General features: G+C 44.4%; 1 pseudogene; it reads right to left on the minus strand.

Moving 5' to 3' along the window:
* Positions 1 to 401: 401 nt before the first annotated feature.
* On the minus strand, positions 402 to 19,562 carry LOC107119782 (annotated as a pseudogene).
* Between the last annotated feature and the right edge of the window lie 1,607 nt (positions 19,563 to 21,169).

Raw genomic sequence — 21,169 nt, forward strand, 5'->3', positions numbered from 1 at the left:
TTTCAGGCTGGGGCAAGTGATTCTCTGTATTCTTGGTACTTGGGGGGGCAACAGTGGGAGGGCTTCTAGTGTCTTGGCCCCACTGCACCTGGTATTTTTGGCCACTGTGTGGCAGAGTGTTGGACTGGATGGGCCATTGGCCTGATCCAACATTCGCTTCTCTTATGTCTTAATAAAAAGGCTTCTTTTGTAAATACTACCATTGTTTTTCTGGGTGGGTGCCAATTATTCTTGGAATAATTTGGTGCAACTATCTTTTTCCTTCAGAAGACTTACATGATCCAGTTTATCAAAACAATTCCCCTTGGCATTCAGACTTAGTGTAACAAAACATGAGTTTGATCTTTTCTCAGGGAACTAAAAAGCTTGGCCCTACAATTGGTTTCCCTAATAAAATCAAGCTACACAAAATTACCTGAGCATTCCACTCTGACATCCCTTTTGTGGTCACAGCTTTGGTCTTCATGGGGACTTTGGGGGCATTCTCTGAGGGCTGTTTCATTTCCCATGCAGTCAATTCTGTCTGGCCAGATGGTACCAGAACTTTGCTCATAGTGTTCTCCACCCAATGCTGATAAGGCATTTCCACAGTTTATTTCTCGGCATACTACTTGGGCATCATGTATATCCCAGCCATTGTCACAAATGGTCCCCCACTGCTTGTTGCGATACACTTCTACTCTCCCAAAACAGCGATTTGAGTGGCCTATTAGACGGATCTCTGGTGAGACAGAAAGAGTTAAACATAGAGCAGTCATGGAGAAACCTAACAATGGGTTGGAGCCAGCCAGCTTTTTCACTTAATCCTGCCCAATCTCTCTCAGTGTGGAACATCCTCCAACCTGTCTTTTGTCTATTCAGATCCCATGACTACCAGCTTAGCCCTTTTTTTGTGTCCAGCTCATCAAGTTCTCTTTCTATCCCATTCATAGACACACTCCAAAATCCATTAGTCTATAGAGAAAACTATCAAACACACATTAGCCAAGACTGGGGAAGGATGTCTTTTCCAAAGGTCAAAACATAAGCAGATTGGACCACTTGCAGATAGAGCAATGGTACACAAATAGCTGAGTTTCTGTTAAAATACAGAGATGTGGTAGTTCTTGACTTGTAGATTGGTCCACTTTCTTGCACCAGGCAGTCTTTGCTCTGCAGCTACTGGTTTGTGACTTATCCATTGTCCACTTGCATCTCTCTCTGTCTGAATCACCTGGGATCATCTTGTGTGTGTGTGTGTGTGTGTTTGTGAGCAGATGCACTTGGTGGATGAATGAGTCCTTTGGAGAAAGCCAGGTTACAATTAATCTAAATCTATACAAATAAAAGATTCGATCTCTGTGTTCAACTGTAGCATACATTACTCCTTGGAAAATGAAGCTCAGTGTTGTGTCCTGGGTTCGTTGCAGGAAGACTCAGTGATTCAGCATGGTGATCAGCTCAGTTTATTGGCACACGTACACACAACAACAACTAGGCTGCGAGGTCCTGTGTTTATTGGGTCCCCAGCCCATTCCTAGTCTGCTCCCCTCTTCCTCCTGGTGGGTTTGAATTTCCCTCCAGGGATCCTCTTGGTGTTCCTAGGATCCTTGGTCCCTTTGTTATTCAGGACCAAGCTTGGACTAAGGATCCTCTTGGTGTTCCTAAGATCCTTGGTACCTATGTTATTCAGGACCAAGCTTGGACTAAGGCGCTGGCTTCCCAGTGACTCTCTGTGGACAGAGTTTCAAAATTGGCCTCCCACTTCAAGATGGTCATGGGAGTTTTAGTGCCCGATGTGGGGTGAATCAGAACATCTTGGTCTGGATGGCACAGCTCATCAGACAATAAAGGCACTTGAAAATTGCCCTCTAGCCTCACATGATGATGAGAATTGCTGTGCCCAAAACAAAGGGAATCAGAACATCCTGGACAAGATTCTCTCTAGATCCACCTTTTTGTTGTTTACTCTAGAAGCTAAGGTTGTCTGTGGCTGGCATAAATCATTCAAAATGAAAGGTGGGCCTTTGAACATTGGACATCAAGTTCACAATCATGATGGGAGCTGCAGTGCCAAAAATGACAAACATTAGGACACCTTGGTCCACTTATCTCCAGCCCCCGGCCCCCACTATTTGCACTGGAAGCGATGGTTGACTGTGGCAGGGATAATCCATCCAAAAATACAGCTAGGAGCCTCAAAATTGGCCACCAACTTCAGGATGACTGTGGGAGCTGCAGAGCTAAAAATGAAGGGAACCGGAGCATCCTAGCCCAGGTTGTTGCAATAAATATTGCTATTTCTGTTAGAAGCTGAGGTACTTTGTGGCAGGCATAGCTCATCAGGAAATAACGCTAGGATTGCTGGCTGAGTTTGGGCCAGTCACATACTCTCGGCCAGTCCTACCACACAGGGTTCTTTTGAGGAGATAAAATGGAGGAGAGGAAAACAATGGAGGTCACTTTGCATCCCCACTGGGGAGAAAGGTGGGGTATGACCCTTGTTATAAACCCAACTTTGCCTACAACCAGGGGTCGTTTCGTAGAAAAAGAGCTAGGGGAACTCATTAGCATAACTCATTAGCATATGCCACACCCCCTGACATCAGGGGCCCGGCGGTGGACCTGCAAGGCTGGCGGGAGTGCGAGGAAGCCCCGCCAAGGCCCTCCCTGGCCCCAGGCAGGCAGGGGTGGGGAGAGGCGGGGAGGAAGCAACTTACCCTCCCTCTTCTCCTGCCTCCTCCTGGCTGAATGAGGGCCGGAAGCGGGGCGGCCGGAAGCAGGGGGTGGGGCTTCATCATGTGCCCTGCCCCCCGCACCTCACCCGGGGGAACTGCGATCCCCCGCGTTCCCCTCCGAAATGACCTCTGCCTACAGCGCACTAAAGGTTGATGGCTTGGGCTGTTGCTTCCACAGGTCCTGACACAACTCTTTTATCAGGCGGCTGAACTGCTCATTCAGACTTCAAACTGCCATTCAGTATGGCATCTGCAGCAAGTGAAGGGCTGGCAAGCAGAACAAACAGGGCGGAGCCTCTAGTCAATCCATAAATCCAGCCTATCCTGACGTGGTTGGACCATATGGCTTTATGATGGTTTGTCCCTTTAGGATTCTATGGCATAAACTGACATAAAAGGGATCGTTTATGTGAACAAGTTTTGTATTAATACAAACGGCTCTTACCTCCACATACCACACTAGCATCTTCATTGTGGGAACAGTCATTCTCCCCCCATGGTTTTGCAAGGCATTTGCTGATGGCGTTTTCTGTTCCTGTACAGTTGACGTTATCTAGCCAGATGCGACCAGATCCTGCTCCAAAATGAGATCTCAGTGGGGCTGACAGAGCATTTCCACACCCAAGGTAATGACACACAACACTGGCATCTCCAAGATCCCAGTCATCGTCACATATGGTTCCCCAAATTCCCTCATGGTATATCTCGACTCTTCCAGAGCAGCGATTGGGGCCATTTGCTAATCTAATTTCAGGTATTTCTTAGAAAAAGAAAAACACCGTCAAATTAATCACATTTCTTGAGCTGTTTTCTTTTGTACAAAGGCTAATCTACACACTCCCATTTGCTGTTATGTCACAAAATGCTTTCTTCTGATCCAGCAAGCAGAGGTCTCAGGCTGCGTAACTGTCCTTAATAGTGTTTTGGAAAGCTCAGTGGAAATGCCAATAAAAGGTGAAGTCATATAGGGTCCCAGTTCAAAGAAGGAGAGAGAAAAGCAAAGGGTCGGTATCGTTGTGTGTGTATTTTCAGACTTTTTGTTGGCATAAGCAAATTAGCATTCTGCAACACATCATTCTACATGTTAATATACTGAGCTTCCCCCTTTGACTATGTGTTCCCAGATTGGAGTACTCACTCAGGCACCTGTTCTCAGGTCCACTGAGCAGAGAGAAGCTGGCTCAAAACATGAGACATTCATTTGCAAGGAGACAACTCTAACAACAGACAACTTCAGCAAGCATACAAAAACTGGAAACTGAAACTAGAGCGGCACCCAAAAGGACCAGACCAAGTCACAGATATTAGAGGAGGAGCAGTCTGTTCCATTACATATATACAATAAATATACCACATCATCACCACCACCACCACCATTATTATTATTGCAGATAAGTTCTTTATTTCCTTTTTCTTTTTTACAATGTTTCGACTTTACCATTCCTAATTACTGACTAAGAGGAAAGAACCCCACTCCTCAGGGATTCAAGGAAAGACTTTCAGATGACAACAAATTGCTTTTAGACAGACACACATTTATTTTCTGGAAATGAAGCACAAAGTATGGGTTATCTGCACACTCCACACTAACATCGCCTTCATAGTGACAGTCTCTGGGACCCCAAAGGTCTGGAATGTTCCAGACCTAATATATAACAGCCACATCTCAGGGATTTGAGGAAGGGCGTTAGATTAAAATTGATTGCTTCTAAACAGACAGACAGACATTTCTTTTCTGGAAACAAAGCACAAAATAAGGATTACCTCCACACTCCACACCGACATCATCTTCATGGTGACAGTCTTTGGAACCCCAGGGGCCTGATGTGCATTCACTGAGAGAGGTTTCTGTTCCAGTACAGTTGACGTCATTCTTCCAGATGGGCCCTAATCCCTGACCAAACCAGGCTTTCTTATGGGCTTTCAAAGCAGCACCACAGCCTATTTCTCTGCAGACAACTTCAGCTTCTTTCATGCCCCAGTGGTCATCACATATGGTCCCCCATTGATCATTGTGAAGCAGCTCCACTCTCCCAGAGCAGCGACTTGAGCCATTCACCACTCTGAGTACTGAAAGAAAGGAAAGTGTTGAAGAATGTAGCACATCAAGGAAAGAAGTTATTGGCAAGAATTTCGAATTCCTCCACTCTTGTAGCTAATGAGGCTGAGCATATGTGTATCAAGTGTTCCTTTTTAATAAGGAGATACCTGCTCACCATGTATTCCACCTGCTTCCAGAACATTCTTTTTTTGATCCCTGCATTTTGCAGAGTGTAATTATTTGAGAACAGTTACCGCAACACACTGGGTTGGGCTCCATATTTCACAAGTATATAATCTGGGTGGGAAGGATCACAGTTCCACAGAATAGTCACTGAGTCATCCCCAGAAAGCACATCTGTTGCAAGCCTTCATTAGGAGAGGAAAGGCTTAGATTCAGGAAGATGGGTGGAACCTTCCCAGAGATCAAAACTGATGACTGGGATGTCTCTCCAAACACTGCTTGTAACATTATGAAGGAAGGGAGATATTCTCTCATACCATTTCATCCATTGTCCATCTGTGACTAAAAGGCATGACCAAAGTTTAGACTAAGACTCCCTCTGTCCTTCAGACATACATCCTGTAGAATAGGAGGTGTTCTTCAGAAGCGAAGGTGAAAGCTGCCAGCCCCTAGATATTCTCTCTGGATGGTTTCATACACAGAAGAATACTCAGAAGATTCTTGAGTAGAACAGATATGGTGCTACTTCCAGCCACTGTACCACGCTCAGCTGTCTGAGCCCTCAGGGGAACTTGCTTGGGGAATATTGTTTCCTTAGTTTTTCCATCTCAGTGGCTCTGTAATGATATACCTCAAGGAGAGGGTGTATGAATTTTCCAACCATACGGTCCGAGCTGATTTAGTGAAATCAGAAAACCGCATACCGCATGAATACCACCACTACAAGAAGGTCTAAGTACAATGATGGATTCAGTCACTGCAAAACTTTGTAGCACAGATAGTGGACCACATTTGCTGGTGTCCTTGTAGCTGTGCATGTTTCCAAATATGGAAGCAACAGTGGAAAATAATAATCTAGAGTATGCCTTCCTCTTTCCAAAGGTCAGAATGGTGAGCAAGGGGTCCAAACCCTAAGATTTCCCATTTGGCCCTAATGCAATCCGTTACTACCATATTTATCCCAGGCAACAGAGGCAAATGATTTTTAAGACTTCCTCCGTTAGCAATGCAGAGCAGAACAGTGTTTGGCAGGCTTTCACTGCTATCCTTTCCCACATCCAAGCCGAGAGGCACAAGTAAATGAGAATGAGCAGTTGAAGTGGTTTGGGAAAGAACTGTTCCAAAGTTCGTGTTGCAGTGTATTCTGGGGTAGAAAGGGTTATGGAAGTAAATCAATGTATGAAGCCAGAGATACTATCCCTGTAGTTTTTTTCTAAATTTAAACTGTGGCCACCGTTAACAATTAATTTCCAAGGAGACCTTGGGCATTTGCAGTGAACTGTGGTCACTTGAAGTGAACATTGGCTGTTCTCACAAGACTTTTATCATTTTGCACTTTATGGGCCTCAACCAATTTTTCTCTGTTGCCTCCTAGACTTGCTTAGTTTGGATTTTAATGGGTGTTTTTTTGCCATTTTTTCCAGGTCCCCAAACAGTTTGCAATAAGAGTCATGTGGTGTGGTAAATATAAAATAGAGAACCAAGGGATGAGTTCACAAGAGCGTCCGGTCTCTGGTGTGTTTAGAGTCATTAACCAGGTATTTGGGATGTTAAAATAGTTCATTTTTAAGATCACCAGAGGTCATTTCGGGGGGGGACGCGGGGGAACGCAGTTCCCCCGGGTGAGGTGCAGGGGGTGGGGCACATGACGAAGCCCCGCCCCCTGCTTCCGGCCGCCCGGCTTCCAGCCCTCATTCAGCCAGGAGAAGGCAGGAGAAGAGGGAGGGTAAGTTGCTTCCTCCCCGCCTCTCCCCACCCCTGCCTGCCTGGGGCCAGGTAGGGCATTGGCGGGGCTTCCTCGCACTCCCGCTGGCCTTGCAGGTCCACCACCGGGCCCCTGATGTCAGGGGGTGTGGCATATGCTAATGAGTTATGCTAATGAGTTCCCCTAGCTCTTTTTCTATGAAATGACCCCTGAAGATCACAGAATGAAGTTAGGAAAGTTTCTAAATGAATGAAGTCAATTCAGCCATTCCCTCAAAAGAAAAGGTGAAATGGAGGAGCAGAATTGTGGTCTGAAAGAGGAACAGGGCCATTTTCTTTGCACAAGAATCAAAGTACTGATTGACCCTATTTAATGAGGTGCATCGTTCTATGCAAAAATGTACAAAAAGGGGGGGATTACATTACAAGCTATCCTTTTTCCTTCGTACTGTAGTCTCAAGAGACTGCATAAAACTAACAAAATCTATACTAGAAAGGAGAAAAGAGACTGCATAAAACTAGCAAAATCTATACTAGAAAGGAGACAAGAGACTGCATAAAACTAGCAAAATCTATACTAGAAAGGAGACAAGAGACTGCATAAAACTAGCAAAATCTATACTAGAAAGGAGACAAGAGACTGCATAAAACTAGCAAAATCTATACTAGAAAGGATACAATTCACTCTAAGAATCTATCTTGACTCCAATTCACCTGTTCAAATCGCAGCTAATGAAGGGCCTCTCCCTTATTCAATCCCTGCTACAAGAAATGTATAAGACTGTACTTTTGCTTTTTGTTTGTTTGTTTAACCTTTATTTAAGAGAGCTGATCCCCATTCTAAAGAGCCCTGCCCATTGTCCCAAATTAGTGGACTCTAACATCGAGTTGTATGCTGATGATGTAGTAATTCTTTCTCAATCTAGATTGGACCTCATGTGGGCACTTCAAGGTTTGCCAGTTATTCCATGGATTAGTATTTGGTGAACTTGTAAGAAAACTGAAAACAAAGTTTGAGTCCAGTGCTACCTTCAGAAGTGTGTGTGCACACGGAAGCTTGAACCCAGAATAAAACATTGTTGGTCCTAAAGGTGCCACTGGACTCAAACTTTGTTCTGAGAACATGGCAGTCAGTTTCCAGAACCACAGTTTAGAACCCTTGAGTACCTGGTCACCCATTACCTGAGCACACCACTCCTGCATCTTCTTCATGGTTGCAATAATTTTCTGCCCAGCCTTTCAGGCTGCAGTCCTTGAGGGAAGATTCTGTTCCTTTACATTGCACAGCATCCAGCCAGATGGGATCTTTTCCTTCTCCAAAATGGGCTCTACGTGGGGCTGATATTGCTCTTCCACAGCCAAGTTCATGGCACACGACTTCAGCACTGCTGATATCCCAGCCATCATCACACACAGTCCCCCACTGATTATTGTGGAGTACCTCAAGTCTCCCAGAGCACCTGTTCGAACCATTCACCAATCTGATCTCCTTCGTGTCTGGAATAATTAAAGGAATTAACTGTAATTTCTTCCCTCATTCACCCCCCGTCCCCAGTTCTCTCTTATTTTCATTCCCAGATGAGGGAGGCAATCCATTCAACTGAGGCTACTCAAATGGGTAGATGACTATTGTGAAAGCAATGCAAAAAGAAAGTATGCATCTGGCTATTCCCAGATATGATGCCCCAAATCCACTTCCCTCCCTCAGAGGCAAGACTTCCCTCTGCTTTTCTCTTCCTTTCTATTTTTGTCTTTCCTGAAGAAACTAGGGCTGTTCTGCCCTGTCACAGTATGATATTTTACTGCTGGTTCAGCCAAGGGACCCAAGGGAAGGGTTGAGAGCCCCCTTTAACTTAAACACCTGAAATGGCACTTGAGGCATTTTGAAATTCAAAAATAACAAAATATTTGTTTTCAATGTCTATGTCTTCAACATAGAGGGGGAAGGTCAGGTGAAATCAGGGGTAAAATTCTGAGGTAATAAGAACTCTGATGTAAATCAGTACACGCACAGATTTCATTTCATATGTTTCAAGCTATTGAGAGTTCCTTCAGCTTTTTGCAGTGACTTAGGATCTTTAAAATGATACACTTTTGTTTCAGTGTTTTCCAAACACTCTTTGAATATTCACTGACTCTTTGGGTTTCCATAAGGCTGGGACACTCTATCCAGTACCCAAACCCCTTCTCTAAACACACCAGTACTCTTCTTGAGTTTTAACTGACTCTTTTAATTTTACAAGGCAGTTTCTAGCTACACCAGACCAGGGATCTCTCCACTCTTCAGAGCTGTCTCTCTGTTTTGACTGGGTAGGGAAGTTCTCTCTCTAGAAGATCTATTCCCTTTCCTTGACGCAAATGGGAGTCCTCACCTGACTACCCACTCTTCCCTGCCAACCTGTCCCAGTATTCCATCTGTGTTAAACTTCTCTCAGTCAAGGTTAAATTCAGTCTCTATCAGCACTCAACTTTTCTCAGCTAGGGCAGAAATCAAACTGAATCTCTCCTCAGCATTCAGCTCTTAAGTCTCTCTCTGCTCAACTAATGTTAACCAATCAGATCCCTTGGAGCAGCCTGTCACTTGAGGCTCTCTGTTTCTGTGAAGAATTAGCCCTTCACATTTCTTTAGCTATACAGCACTTCTAAGCTTTTGAAAGTACAGTCCATCACACCTGGCTAGACTCCTGTGATCTTTGCTTGAAAGTTCTGGGGAAAGGCTGTTATCCAATGCAAGCTATTTATAATGATGAAGATGACATCTTAGTTGAACCGGTATTTCTCAGCCTCATACTGCTCTGCTTTAAAGCATTGCTGTAGAAATAATTGAGAATATCTTTTCAATGTTCTTTAAAAGTGTAGAAAGAGCTGTGTCTTTAGGTTTAGAAAAAGCTGATAACTAAAGATGCTTTTTAAACAGCCACTGATGACTAGAAGACTTTTGCTTAACTGACCACCAGTGGTTTTTAATAACTCCTGGGATATGAGCAATAGTGATCTGTCTAGGTGGGAGCTGAAGAAAATAGATTTGGCTATTTCAGTGTAGCCAGTTCTTAAAACAGGCAGGAAAGAAAGAGCCTGGGGAGGGGGCTCTTGCGATATAATCTCACTTCTGTGGGAACTATTGCTCTTTCAAATGCTGAAAGAGGTTGCAGGCAGCAGTGTTGATCCAAACCAAAATCCAAAAACAGAAGCCTGCACACTGGTGGCATTTTGGTTGTTCCTATTAAAAGCTACTATGTGGCTTTCAGGTTCTCCAGGTCTATTAATCAGGCTAGATGTTTAAGACAAAGGGTATGGGGGGGGGGGACTGATCACCACTCCAGGGAAATGCTGATCACCACTTTGGGGTCAGAAAGCAATTTTTCTCCAGGCCAATTTGGCTGGAGATCCTGGAGGGTTTTTTTGTCATCTTCTGGACATGGGGGTGTGGGGGGAGATATCTGTGAATTTCTTGCATTGTGCAGGGGATTTAACTAGATGACCCTGGACTCCCGTAGCTAACATGGGTGCCCCGGGGCCTGGCTCCCTCGTGTTTCTTCTGGGCCCCCTCCCTCCCGGCCTGCCCCCAAAGTGCTCCAACTTGCCACCTGCACTGTACTTTCATTTAATTAGCTGGCGCCCCCCCCCCGCTGGCTCCCTCCCAAAGAATTCCATAGCTACGGGGCTGCCCTGGAGGTCCCATCCAACTCTATGATTCTATGCTTCTATGACTTGGCCATGGTCTTAAGGCTTTGTTTTGCCAGCATCCTGGATGAAATGCTAAGTTGGCATGTAGATTTACAATGATGCTGGTGTCAGTTTGCACCCTTGGCCTTCTTGGAAGAAGAAACAAAATATGAAGGTGGACCACTGAAAATACAAAAAAACAGCACTTGATCCAATGTCACTGTAATACCAGGCCAAACACACAGGCCCCCTAAGTGGCTGACAACAGGAGAAAAACCTAGGAGTTCCCTTTATCTCCTCCCTCTCCCTTTTAGGAATCATCCAGTTTCATGAAAAGTTGCACAGAATTTGACAACTTCCACTGCTTAACTCTTTTTAGTCACTAGGTTTCTGTCTCTCCTGTCAAGAGCTATATGTAGTTCTCCATTTGTGGTTGCTCTTTTGACTGAAAGGGGCAACGTGGTTATTTGCTGCCTTTTTCTGGTACTCATGTACTGATTTTGAAAATGTTGGCACTTTCAGAAAAAAATTGCAATTGTACCTATTAAGAAGATCACATGTAGCACATTTTCCCCATATGTGCAGTTGTCGGGCTTTCAGGATGCACAACCAGAATAACTAAAAAGGGTTTGTTCTGCATCAGTCCAGTTGGTCTTGATAGAAGGTATTATGAATGCTATGGCTGGGCACAAACTGAACCACAAAGCAAAATTCACCCTGTTCATGGTTTGCAAACCAAAGTTCATGATGGGTCTACTGTCATGAACTTCCACAAACTTTAAAAGCAGTTTTTGGTGGTTTGTGGATAGAGCAGAAAGCACAGGGTTAAAGGGACTTGGAGTTCCTTTATCCCCTGCTTTCTGCTTCCCGCCACTCAGCTTTTTTGGAGGGGGAGGTTGCAGTCCCTTTTAAAGGGGCTGCAGAAGAAAGCCTGAAAAACAGCTGAGCAGCAGGGAGCAGGCTTCTCCCTGCCATTCAGCTGTGTCTGCTGCTTTCTGCAAACCCCGTTGAAAGGGACTGTGGTCCCTTTCAACAGGGTTTGCTGGGGCCATGAATTGGTTTGGTTCACCATGAACTCCCAGTTTCATTTGTGGTTTGGTTTGTGGTTCAGCCATGAACCAAAATGAACTATATTTTTGTGGTTCATAACCATCCCTATATATGGCTTCTGTTTTAGATACTAACATTGTTTTTCTGTACGTCTGCCAATTTTTCTGAGATTTATTTGCACACAACCATATTTTGTCTTGAAAAGACTAACGCCATTTATTTTACCCATCAGTTTTTCCTTGGCAGTCAGATTTACTATAATGCAACACAAACTTGATCTTGATCTCAGGGATTTGGGAAGCTTGACTCTGGAAACAATTCCCTATTTAAATAATGTCATGCAAAATTACCTGCGCATACTACACTTGCATCTTTTCCATGGTCACAGTTGTGATCTCCCCAGGGACTTTTGGGGCATTCTTTGAGGGCTGTTTCTTTCCCAGTGCAGTTAACTCTGTCCAGCCAGATGGTACCAGATCCTTGGCCATAGGTTGCTCTGTCTAAAGCTAATAAGGCATTTCCACAGTTCATCTCTCGGCACACCACTTGGGCATCCTGTAAATCCCAGCCATCATCACAAACAGTCCCCCACTGCTTGTTGTGATACACTTCAACTCTCCCTGTGCAGCGATCTGAGCCACTCATTAGACGGATCTCTGATGAGACAGAAAAATTTAAATGTAGTAATGTATGCATGGAATAAGCCAAATAAGAACTCCCCTGCATATCCTATTCTGTGTAGAGATGAGAGAATCCAGTTGAAGTACCTGGTGTAGGGGTGATTCACAAATGCAGTTACTATGTGGAGAGAACTCTTAAACAATTTTTGACTAAGACAAGGAAAGAATATATGTGCTGCAGGTCAAAACTAGGGTTGCCAGGCACAGCCTGTTAACTGGCAGAAGATGGGGACTGGGACTTTCAGATTTGGGGGGCAGGGTGATCACTATCCTTGCTTCAATTATTTCACTTCCAGGGCAACCCAGAAGTGATGTCATTGCACTGGGAGTAATGTTGTAACATTCACCCAGAACTCTATGGTCTAACAAGTTTGGGGTGAATGCTAGAGCATCACCCATCACAGTGATGTCACTGTGGGCTGTCTGGCTTGTGCCAGAAGCAACATCATCATGCTATGGATGAAATATGTGGATGCCAATTGTGCCCCCCCCATTTTTCTTCCTACTGCCACCCCCAGCAGGAAGATGGCAACCACAGAAGACAAAAGTAAATTGAATATCACTCAGTCATACAGATTGATCTTGTATGTGTTCTGTGCGTATATGTGTGTGACAGAGAAAGAGAAGCAAATGGAGGATGAATTAATGCAAATAAATAAATAAATTTAGACCCTAAGGATGTGGTTAGAACTTGGGTTGCTAGGAAGGGCCTGGTAACCAGCAGGAGGAATTTTGGTGAAACAGGGGGCAACTGCTGGTGATGGCATGACATTACTTCTGTGAAAAGCTAGAAGTGAGGTCATGCCTCTCTTGGAATCACTGGAAAATCTATGGTAAAACCATCACGTTTCTGGCAATTCCTAGAGAGGGCTGAAGTTACTTCTGGGTTTTCTCTGGAAGTCATGTCATTGTTGGCTTGACAACCATTTCCCCCCCCTCCCATTGCTGCTCAGAGCTGGGGACAGCAACCCTGACTGGACCCCATGGCCTTTTAATATCTTGCTCCTTTATGACCCTATGACAAATCAGAAGTTCAGGATACCTGACTAAAAAAAATTGAATTCCTCAAGCTGGAGCTTCAAAGGGAGGACACTCCACATGGTAACACCTAGGTCAGCTATAAGATCTGCTGGCTCTGTCCCCCTTTTAATGGGTCCTTTTAAAACAAAACAGCTTGCCAGAGGTCCTAGCGGGCCACAGAACTGGCAACACCCTAGCATCAGAGGGGACATAAGAGAGGCAGAGTCAAGTCCATCCCCTTTTTAATATTTGCCAGTCCCTCTACCCTGGTGGTTTGGTAGAGAAAGCCATTGGCCAATTAAGGTACTTGCAGACAGTCTTTGAAGAGAGAAGGAGGGTGAGTAGGCAGAGAGGGGGGAAAGTAGTTCAACTGATCTCTGTTTGGATAGGGTTCAGATATCTCTAAAGCAGGTTAGAGATATTTTTTTTGGCCCCCCGAAGGGGATTTTTAAAATTGCATGTTATATAAGGACTACAAACTACAATGAAAATAGGGGAGGGGAACTACATTTAAGGAGAAAGAAAAGATAACCACTACTAACTAAAAACCCAAGAGTGGAGATAATCAAATTAGCTTGTACACAATGCCATCCCTTAAAACGCTAACAATTTTATGAACTTAGTCAGATATGCTAATATAACTTTTAAATCTTAAATTTAGCTGTTGGAAAAAGACCCCTAAGCACCTCAGTATTAACAACAGTATTTTCAAAGACATTTAACTCTATTTCCAGTCTCTTCAGGGGGAGATGACTGTTTACAATGGTATCCTGGAATGGCCCACACTGATTTAAAGTTCTCTTATATAGTTTTTCTGGTATATTTAAAAACTACACAGCAGACTGAGAATTGAAAGGCTCCAAAAGTTTAGGAAACCTGTGGAAAAACTTAAATTGAAAGATCTACATCTGACTCCCCACTGTTTCTGGTAGGATTTCCAGGATCCTACTGGGGGCACGGGAGCCCACACTCTAGGGTCCCACCTCCCAGCGCCAATCTGCTGGCCAGCTAGGGACTTATGGGGAGCAAAGGGAGGCCTAGGTCTGTGTCGACAACAATGTGGCAACATCACTTCTGGCATGCACCAGAAATGACATAATCACATTGCCAGTGACACAGGGATGCTCTGGTATTTGGGCAAAAACTCTATCGTAAAAAATGACATCTACCATAGAGATTTTGCCCAAATACCAGAACATCCCTGCATTGCCAGCAATGTGATGGTGTCACTTCCAGTGTGTCCCAGAAGTGACATTACTGCATCTCTGGCAATGCCAGTCTAGGCTTCTCTTTGCTCTCAGTAAGTCCCCACCCCCTGAACTGGGCACAATTCAGGCTTCTGGTACATAACTTTAAGGACCTACATGGCAGACTCTCTCCTCCTGGATTATGCACCCCCCCCGAAAATATCTGCCATCAAAACTCTGCTCTCTGTATCCTGCCTTCAACGACAGGCAACATTTTCAGGTGTGGCATCTTGCCTTTGGAATGCCCTGCCCCCCTGAGTCTTGCCTGGTGCCAAAAGATTTCTTTCTACCCAGGCTTTAGCTAATAACTACAATCCTTTTTTCATTTTTTTAAGGTCTGCTTCTGGTCCATTAACTGTTTTATTTATATGTTCTAGAGTTTCCAGAGGTTGTTTTATACTGATTTTATATCCCTGGCTTTTTATTTTTCTATCAACTATTAATGGTGTTTTCATTATTTTTGACATTATTTTCCTTTGTTGTCTACTTCAAGCAGAGGAGGAATATACATTTCATAAGTCAATGAATCCAGTTTCAGATTTATGTAAGTACATCTTACCTGTGCATATAACACCAGCACGTTCCATGCGGGAACAGTCATGGCTGCCCCATCGTTTTGCAGGGCATTCGCTTATGGCATTTTCTGTCCCTGTGCAGTTAACTTTATCTAGCCAGGCAGGACCAAATCCTGCTCCAAAGTGAGATCTTCGTGGGGCTGACTGAGCTCTTCCACAGCCAAGATAATGACACACAACGTTGGCATCATCAAGGTCCCAACCGTCATCACATACAGTCCCCCAAAGTGCATCATGGTATATCTCGACTCTTCCAGCACAGCGACTGGGGCCATTCACCAACCTGATCTCTAGTGGTTCTGAGAATAAGACAGACAATAACGATTGGAAAATATTTTTTTGAGCTTCCCCCTCCTGTATAATGGCATATCTACATGATCCCATTCACTGCTAGGACAAAAAAATGCTTCCCTCTAATCTAGCAAGCTCAGGTCTTGGGCACTGATCACCATGTCTCATGAAAGGCAAAGTCGTGGAAGATCCCATTTCAAAGAAAGAGAGAGAAAAACAGAGGGTTGACATCTTCATGTGAGTGTTTGGGTCTTTAAAAAAAATGTTACCTTAGGCAATTTAGTATTCTGCAGAACTCTGTCCAGATGTTAATATGCTGAGTTTCAGGAACATTGTTTCTTTGCTTTTGTTTTTACGCCCATTATTTCTTTGCTTCCTTTCTTTTACAGTGGGGTTCTTCAAAACTTGGGGTATTGCTAAATATCAAAAGCACCATTGAGCTGGCTACATATCTGACTTCAGTGGAGGGAAAGAACTCTAGGGCATTCGCCCTAGCCAGATGTTTTGCCCTTCCATCTGCAGTTATTCAAGGCAGGTATAATAAAAAACCCTAACCTGCATGCACTTCATGCAAGGTCGAATCAGTAGATCATATGTTTTTCAGTTGACCATTCTACAGAGAGGCTCGTCTTAAAATCATTACCTTATTAGTTGATAGGATACCTGGTCACATCAATACAAACAAAGCAAGACTTCACTGGCTTCTATCAGATAAGAGTGCAGAGATTACGCATTCAGTCGCTGAGTTCTGTGCATTGATTCTTAGATTGCGGGAGTCGCATTTTAAAAGTTTTTAAATTTAGATTTTATTCTGTATATTATCTCTGTTTTTTCCTTCTTTTTCATACTATGTTTGTATTGTACGCTGGTCTTAAGACCGTAATAATAAAACTAACTAACTAAGTTACAGTTGGGTTTTTGGCCTGTCAGGGTGGCTTGTGAAATTCAGAAAGCCCTGAATTTTGCCTCATGGAATGTAAGGGCTATCATCCAGCTGAGAAGTTGTCTCTCTGAAACTAGTCCAGGTATAAAACATACAAGCATAGGAATAACCTGCTGTCTAGTTTGGAGGTGTTGACTCAAAGACCAGCTGAAAAACTAGCCTTGGCTGCGGTCACACGCAACATTAGCCACGCAAGAGATACGGAAGACAAGCGGAGTTTCCGGTCGCGATCTCACCAGCACATCTGGGAAGCGTAGTGCTTCCGTGGCACAACTGAGGCTTCCTGCCGAAAAAGCGCAGCAAAAAACTAGTACCTTGGAGGTACTAGTTTCCAGAAACTGCGGGGCAAGGGCGGACGTCTGATCGCGTTTCCGGCGCCCGCCCATGTCCCCTTGCGGAAAAGGGTTTTTTTTCCCCCACGTCTCCGTGGATGCGCACACGCACCCAACGGAGCATGCGCATTCGTAGTGTACACAAAAAAAGAAAACCAGTTCGCCGCGCCGCGCGCTTCTTCATTGCGCGCAGGCGTGTGTTGTGATCGGCACCTCTCCCTTGCCATGGAACCTCCACAGTACCTCCACAGAACCTCCACAGTAGGTCTGATCGCTTTACTGCATGTTAGTTTGCCCCGGGGCAAACAGCCACACTTCTCCTCTGCAGTTTCCTGCCCGTGTGGCAGGGGCCCTTGTTGGCCATATTCTGGGCATGCTACCTGGTAACTGTTCAGATTGCGGTCCCACATTGTCAGCTTTTATTTTTAAAAGAAAGCCCTAGCCCTTGTGAGTGAGTAATGGAGGGAGGGGAGGGAATTTGAAGACACTATTCTAGGGTTGCCAGACCCCCCTGGTTTGGTGGGGGTTTCCCAATTTGGAGGGGCTTCTTCCCACCCACCAGCCAGTCAGTGTGTGGGGGAAGCCCTGCCCCCAAGAGCGACCACCCAGCCTCCTCCCCACCTCTTCCCAACAGCGTTTAAACACTGTTGGGGAGAGGCACACGTGGCCACCCCCCACTTATCCCCAGTAGTGTTTAAAGGATGTCTTTAAATGTTGCTGGGGAGAGGCGGGGGCATTGCACCTGCACTCTAAGCCCCAAATTTGGGGCTCGGTGTGCAGGTGTGCGCTGCCTCCCCCTCACCTCTTCCCAGCAGCGTTTAAAGTGACTCTTTAAACACTCCTGGGGAGAGGCGGGAGCCTCCGCTCCCCAATGTGATGACGTCACTTCTGGCAATTCCTAGAGCTACCCATTGTCAACCCAGAAGTGACCTACTTATGTAAATGTAATGTATCCATCTCCGACCGTATGCGAGGCTTGGTCTCCACGCGGTCATGAGAAGCGACCGAGCTTCACTCCCAAGAACAATGGGCCAAGCAGATCCTAGCCCGCACCAATCGGTGGGCTAGGCTCCCGGCCAAGAGCCTATGGAACTCTCGGCCACTGTAAATAATGTATCACTGGTGTAGGGGTGTGTTTGGGGGTGGGTTGTGTGCCTTTATAAACCGGCCTGTGAGCCGGTAAGTTTGTCTTTGTTCTACACTGGAAATAAAGTATGTGAGCTGAAATCACTAGTAAGTCTCAGTACTTTTCAGTAAAGGATGCTGGCAGGTTTTTTTTAAGGAAAATATTTTTCCTGTTACAGCTTGAAGTGGCGGTGGGAACCAAAAGCGATTGGCAGGAGGTCCTTCCATAGTGTGAGGCCTGGCAATCCAAGGTGCCAGGAGGAAATATGTGTGTATGGGGGATACAAGGGAAATGAGGTGCTCCCTTCAAGTCCTTGCAGGATCCCCACCGTGCAGGTGGGCCTGGACCACTGGCTGGCACTGCACAACTGGGCCATAGCCGGTTTCCTGTGCAGAGTCTCTTGAGGGAAGGAAGGAAACCTGAAGACAAACATAAAGGTAGGTTAGGTGATAGGTGGAAAAGAGAGAAGAAAGCAGGAAAGGCCAGAGGCTATGGGGGCTGTCCGGGAAAAGAAGGACAAAATAGTTGGCGAGGGGAAAATCAGGTATCTCCCAGAACTTCTTGTGGGATCAGCTTGCCCTGATCCTTCCCCAAATTTTTATTTGCCTAGGAGCTATGTAAGAGCAGCCCTGATCCATCAGATCCATATAATCAATCCAGTCTACTTTTGTGTTTGAGACAGTGGGCAACCAGATGGCCCTTGACAAATTACCAGCAGAGTATGGAGGCCAAAGCCCCTTCACTGTTGACCCCCAGCAATGAGACTCCAAAGTTTTGGGTGCACGGCTGGCAAAATAATAGAGCTACGCTCCGGAGTTGTAGAATTAGCAGACAGTGGGTATAATATAGAAATTCAGGTGACAGAATTTGGGTAACTGCAGTACGGCATCCCTCCTGCAGGTATCTTGGGCATGGGTTTAAAGCTACAAACCAGCACTTTACTAGCCTGGAGGCAAAATGAAAGTCCTGTAGGACTGATTTCCTTTTGTCTTGTCCTCACTGGTTTGTCAGCTATGTTATGTCCATACTGAAGATCCCAAACTGCCCTCACAGACAGCTCCACATGTATTGTGCTACAGGAGGCTAGTTGAGAGATTATCAGTGCTTGCACAAGAACAGCAAGGGTTTTTTAGGAGGCGCCAGGTACCGTTGGCATATAAAGTGAAGCCCGTTATTACAGCCTACACCTGAGAATCCAGGAGAGAAGAAAGACCTGGGTCCAGCCATGCTGGCAAGCTGCAGATTTGTTCTTCCAGGAAGAGTATTGAGGCCTTCCTCCAGGACAAGCAATTCTACCATATTTTAATTTAAAATATTTCTATCATTCGTATTAACCCTGTTAAGGACAGAAAAAGCTGTCCCAAAACAGGTTGAGATGGCAACTTTCCCTCCTTACTAAGAGGAAAGAATCCTAGTATTAAATACTGGGTTCAAGATGCATTGCAGTGAACAGCTCTACTTTATTAAGTGATTTCAGGAACAAGACTAAAACACCAGGGCCCTGTTTAAATAGCATGCAAAAAACCACACCCAACTCGCAATGATAGGCTATTTACATAACATGCGTTTCTCATTGGTCACTTCCAGAGTCCTGGTGGGCTGTTGTTCCAGAGCTCCAAGCTCAGCCAATCTCTGATAGTCCTGGAATGTTCCAGACCTAATATATAACAGCCACATCTCAGGGATTTGAGGAAGGGCGTTAGATTAAAATTGATTGCTTCTAAACAGACAGACAGACATTTCTTTTCTGGAAACAAAGCACAAAATAAGGATTACCTCCACACTCCACACCGACATCATCTTCATGGTGACAGTCTTTGGAACCCCAGGGGCCTGATGTGCATTCACTGAGAGAGGTTTCTGTTCCAGTACAGTTGACGTCATTCTTCCAGATGGGCCCTAATCCCTGACCAAACCAGGCTTTCTTATGGGCTTTCAAAGCAGCACCACAGCCTATTTCTCTGCAGACAACTTCAGCTTCTTTCATGCCCCAGTGGTCATCACATATGGTCCCCCATTGATCATTGTGAAGCAGCTCCACTCTCCCAGAGCAGCGACTTGAGCCATTCACCACTCTGAGTACTGAAAGAAAGGAATGTGTTGAAGAATGCAGCACACCAAGGAAACGTTATTGGCAAGAATTTGAATGACCCACCTCTTGCGGCTAAGGGGGCTGAGCATGTGTATATCAGGTGTTTCTTTTTCATAAGGAAATGTAAGAACTGTTTCCCCTGTATTGACTCTTAGGAGGTTCTCTCTTAGCCCGCTTATATTCTTATAGGATATTGTGGCTCTTTCAGGCTATATTCTATATTCTAAATATTCTATATTATAAACTGAAAAGTTTGACAATACTTTGGTTTCTAGGGCACTTTACCCTTTTTGGAGTTTTGGAACCTTTGCCTTTCTTTCTTTCTTTCTTTCTTTCTTTCTTTCTTTCTTTCTTTCTTTCTTTCTTTCTTTCTTTCTTTCTTTCTTTCTTTCTTTCTTTCTTTCTCTCTCTCTCTCTCTCTCTCTCTCTCTCTCTCTCTCTCTCTCTCTCTCTCTCTCTCTCTCTCTCTCTCTCTCTCTTTCTTTCGTAGTGTTACAACATTTTTCCTTTGTTGAACAATTTTCCTTTCAGGAACTTGGGTGGTTTCTGTCTAAAAGATTTTGCACTCTCTAGACATTTCTAGAAGTGACATAAAAGATGCATTTATGAAATCCAAGAAATTTCTATCCAGCTATCTCAAAGTGTTCTATTGCTGTCAAAATTTGAAGAAGGCCTGCCTGAACATTAATCAAACTGTTAACAGAATATGTATGCTGGCAGAGCTGTTACATTAGCTCATAATGTTTTGCACTCAGTGATCCTTGAGGATCTAGGGTTCTAAGAAGCAGAAGAAGAGAAGAGATTGGATTTATACCCCGCCCTTCACTTGGAGTCTCAGAGCGGCTTACAAACTCCTTTCTCTTCCCCTCCCGACAACAGACACCCTGTGAGGTGGCTGGGGCTGAGAGAACTCTGACACAAACTGCTCTTTTAGGAACAGCTGTGCCAGAGATTGTGACTGACCCAAGGTCACACCAGCAGGTGCAAGTGGAGGAGTGGGGAATCAAACCCCGTTCTCCCAGATTAGAGTCCACGCACTTAACCACTACACCAAATAAAGGACTATTCCTGCACCATTCCCACTTGAGAGAGATACTAGACAAAGTAGTCTCCTTTCTTCTCTTATTTTTGGATATATGTTTAGACCCTCTGGATTGTACTATCAGTCAAAATAATAACATTGATGGCTTTGTACATATCTCTTTGGAATGTAAATTAATTAATTTTTATTTTTATTAGTTTCTCAGATAAATTAATTTTTATTAATTTAAATTATTCTTTGTGCAGATGATCTTTTATGGTTTATCTCAGAACCTCAGTCTTCATTTCCTGTATGATTAATAATTATGATTAATACTTTTTTGTGATTTGTTGATAAATGGGACAAAATCTGAATTGAAGCCATTGGGAGACAATATATCACAGAATGTATTTGCTGATGGACTTTTTCGATTGATTTCCAGAAATACTAAGCACGTGATTACACTAAATTTTAAAAAGTT

The sequence above is a fragment of the Gekko japonicus genome, unplaced genomic scaffold (genome assembly GCF_001447785.1).
Source record: "Gekko japonicus isolate JY-2015 unplaced genomic scaffold, Gekko_japonicus_V1.1 scaffold971, whole genome shotgun sequence".
In the NCBI taxonomy this organism is placed as follows: domain Eukaryota; kingdom Metazoa; phylum Chordata; class Lepidosauria; order Squamata; family Gekkonidae; genus Gekko; species Gekko japonicus.